A 4,093-nucleotide genomic window follows, 5' to 3' on the forward strand; every position below is an offset into this window, starting at 1 on the left:
TAGGGGTTGGTGAAAGGTCTGTGACATTATGAAGGCACCATAAACTTCCCTGAGTGCTGGCAGGATTGACTTGTTGCAGTGGAAGAAACCGGTGGAAGGCGTGATGTGATTTCAGGGCCTTTGATGGGAATGGATTGAAGGCGGAAGGAGAAGGGGACGACAGAGGATGAGATTGTTGGATGGCATCACTGACTCAAAGGATATGAGTTTGGGTAAACTCTGGGATTTGGTGATGGACAAGGAGGCCTGGCGTGCTGCAGTCTGTGGGGTCAGACATGACTGAGCAACAGAACTGAACTGATGGGAATAGAGGAGCAAGCTGAGGATAAGACACTTGCCCTTCGAGTTCCCACCTTCAGAGGTGTCCCTGGGACTTGTGTGCTTAATAGCATCTGCTCCCTCTCTGCCACCTTTATTATTTGCATCTTGTGTCAGGTGTTATACTGGGCACAGGGCATCCAGTGGCAGGCAACTCACTGCTCTCCTAGGAAACTTCATTGACAGATACCATGATATGGGGGAGGAACAAAATGCTCTATTCTATCAGCAACAAATTACCGTATTGGTAATTTTCAGTCTACACACAACCTAAGTGGCCTTCTTCCCTTTACAGCCTTAGCACCCAGGTGACAGCAGATGTGAGGGGGCAGGAATGGGCAGGGGTCTTTTTCTACTTGTGGAGTCACCTGACTTTCTCAGAGGAAAAATAAAAAGTGAGTGTCCCTGGAAGAACACTACTGGGCCTTGTCCAGATGCCAACAACAGGAAGTGGCCAAGACAACAGTGCTATGACCACTGACCTGGAGGCTGAAGGTAGAAGCAGACCAGATGCTCAGGCTGAGGGCAGACAAGGAGGGGTGGATGCCACCTCGAGGAATGTGATGAATTGGAGTTTTTAGGTTTGGGGGTCGACTTTGTGTGAGGTTAAGTGTACAACAAAAAAATGCAGCAGAACGCTAAAAAGATACTCTCGGGGAAGCTGTTGTTTTCATGCAGCAGAGAAAGAAGGGGCAAATCAGGGTCCCTGAGTGGACAGCCTTTGGGGAAGAGAGCCCTTCGGTGATGCCGTTAGAGATGCAAGGACCTCAGAGAGCCTGCAGCCAGACTGAGGAGCGGGAAGAAGCAGTCTTTGCTGGAAATATTCTGGGCAAGGTTAGGTAGAAAGAACAGAAGTTCTGGAGTCAGACAGACCTGACTGAATCTTGTTCTGCTTCCTTCCGATGACACAATGATGTCAAGTAATCCAGTCTCTCCAAGCCTCAGTTTCTGTATGTCTAAAATGGGGGTAACAATGAGTTCCTTGCAGGGTTGTTAGGTGTGTAAGGTCCGTAGCACCTAGCACAGGGAAGGGACACAGGAGGCTCCTGGCCAGTACAGGCCAGGCCTAAACAACTCCCATCCCCAACCAATGCCACCTCAACCTTTTGGAGAAATACACAGGTCTTACTCCAAGGGTGTTCCAGAGGCAGAGACAGAAATCAGAAAACACTCATAGTTGAACCCTAGCAGCCAGAGCCTACCTCACCGCTCACCCTGCTCCTTCCAGGGACCTGGGACAGAGGAGGTAATTTCCTCCTCCAGGTGCTCCTTTCTGATTACTAAATGCAGAACAAACTCTACAGCCCTACATCACCTCCTCGCCAGAAATCCCTGAAGAGGATGCCAGTTGGGTTAAGGAGTTATCGGCCAGAAGAACTTCAGCCTCAAAGCCTGTAACAAGTGCATCCCTGGCAAAGAAGGAGGTATTTTCTCCAGCACAAACCTTTGAAACTGTCCAGGGAGATCAGTCCATTCATTCAGCTTTGGGGAGGACGGACTGCTTCCTTCCCCACCCCGTCACCCCCCTCCCTACCTTGGGCTGTCTGCATTGGGAGCGCATCACCGCCCCTCTCCCACCCCAGGCTGTCTGTGTTTGGGTTCTGCATTGGGAGTGCAGAATCTTAGCCACTGGACCACCAGGGAAGTCTCCTGAGGGCTTGTTTTAGAAGGGGAGGGAGGGAGGGTAGGGAGATGCTGGTGAACTCTCCTCCCTTTTCAGAGACCTTTGTGGGGCAAGGGAAGGAAAAGGAAAAGTATTCCCTGAGCCCTGGCAGAGGCCAGGTGGCCGGCTAGAGTGTTCCTGTTAGGAAAAGAAGGGTGCAAGGCCCAGTGCAGATCTGTCTGTCCAGTTAGGCATCTGGATCGTGGTACTAGTTGGGGGCCCAGCCTCCCCACAATTTTCAGGTGTGTATCCTACCAGGGAAGAGTCCATTAGGCAGTGCCAAGCCCACCTTCTGTGTCACTCTGCCCCCTCGGAACCCCTGTGTCGTTCAGTGTCCTCTCTTTGGCCAGGAGGGGGCATCAGCTGCCTCTCCAGTTTTCTTCCTGCCTTTAGAGTTGAGGCCTGGGAGGGCCCAGGAGGTAGTTGAACAGGACAGGACTTTCTCTGACCCACAGCAGGAGGCCTGAGTTCCACATTCTCATTGCAGATTGAGCCACCAGGGAAAGCTGAGGAGAAGCAACATGCTCCCATTCCTGTTTTTTAGTGCTTTGGGATCTGACTTCAAGCTGCCTAGCTCTCCTGCACAAGCCAGAGGCTTGGGGCAGAGCCTGCTACAGGTTTCTGATATACATTATACATTCTCCCTTTCTATAGCACTATACCCATCAATGTTTGGCTGGACACATGACTGCCCATAATAGAGACTACATGTCCCAACTTCCTTTGCAGCTATAGGTGATCATGTGACTATGTTCCAGCCAATGGCATTTGAGCAGACATGGTAGTAAAACAGCTTCCAGGAACCTTTCTTATGAGAGAGCCTACAAGCACCCTTTGGCTCCTTCATTCTGTCATTCTGCTGCCTGGAACTTGGATACTACCATCTTAGACCATGGGGTCAAGGTCATGTATGGCATTATAAGATAATGTCTGAATCCCAGATACAAGGAAACTATTACTTTCCATACCTGATCAGCTACTCAAATTTTATGTGAAGAAATACACTGTCTTTTCTACATTACTACTAAATTATGTAGTTTGGGATTATTTCTTTGGAGGCAAACCAAATTCTGACTAAAATAGGCCACTAGCTAGAAAGAAGATGAGGAAGTCATTGCGCACATATAGGGGCAGGCAGACACATTTGATGATAATAGTCATGAACATTTATTGAGCACTTCCTAGTGACAAGCCCTGGGTTAAGCACTTTATATGCATTATCCCATTTGATCCTCCCAATGATACTATGAGGCAAGATATATAATCCCAATTTTATAGATGATTAAACTGAGGCTTAGGTTTAAATCCTTGCCCAGTCAGTCAGAAAGTGACAGGATTCAGAACCAGATTCTCTTTAACTGCTGGACACAAGCCCTGACTGTTCCTCAGGCTTTAAGCAGGGTCCCCCTCAAGCTGGGCTCAGCTTAGATTGAGAGGAGAGACTCATGAATTGTGACTGAACTGAAACTGACCATAAATCAGGCTGAGACCCTGAGCAACACAAACTCGAGACCGTATTCTCCAAACAAAAGTCAAACTTTAAATATTTTTAAGGTCTAATTCCTCCACCTAATGAGGGTGTCCCCTCAAGAGCACCCCCAATGTGATCATCTGCTATAGTCTGAATGTTTGTGTGCCACCAAATTTGTATGCTGACATCCTAACCCCAGAAGATGATGGTATATTGGGCAGTGGGGTCTTTGGGAGTTGCTTACGTCATGAGGGTGTTGTCCTCAGGAATGGCATCCTCAGCTGGTGAACCAGCTATGAACCAGGGAGAGGGCCCTCCCTTGCTTGACCTTGCTGGCACCTTGATCTAGGACTTCTCAGCCTCCAGAACTGTAAGAAATAAATTTCTGTTGTTTATAAGCCACCCGTCTGTAGTATCCTGCTATAGCAGCCAGAGATAAGACATCTCCTGTTTAGTGGCTGAGCTCAGAAGGCTCCAGACATTTCTTCTTCCACCTCCTCCTCTCCCCACCTTTCTCTTTTCTTCCTCCTCTCATCTCCCTCCTTTTCTCTGCACTCCCCCTCCTCCTTTACTTCCGGAGGATCATGGAGATTGTGCCAGAGGCCACTTAAATGTGTGGCCTCCCCTAAATGGACTTGTGT

General features: G+C 48.8%; 1 long non-coding RNA gene across 1 annotated transcript; it reads left to right on the forward strand.

The window, feature by feature from the left end:
• The first annotated feature begins 369 nt into the window (after positions 1-369).
• LOC145538800 (uncharacterized) lies at positions 370-3,854 on the forward strand. Its single transcript, XR_014077255.1, has 3 exons — positions 370-1,742; positions 2,469-2,598; positions 3,719-3,854. It is a non-coding gene; the product is annotated as an uncharacterized LOC145538800 (long non-coding RNA).
• The last annotated feature ends 239 nt before the right edge of the window (positions 3,855-4,093 follow it).

This window comes from Giraffa tippelskirchi, chromosome 2, assembly GCF_054371585.1.
Source record: "Giraffa tippelskirchi isolate mGirTip1 chromosome 2, T2T-mGirTip1v1.2.pri, whole genome shotgun sequence".
Taxonomy (NCBI): domain Eukaryota; kingdom Metazoa; phylum Chordata; class Mammalia; order Artiodactyla; family Giraffidae; genus Giraffa; species Giraffa tippelskirchi.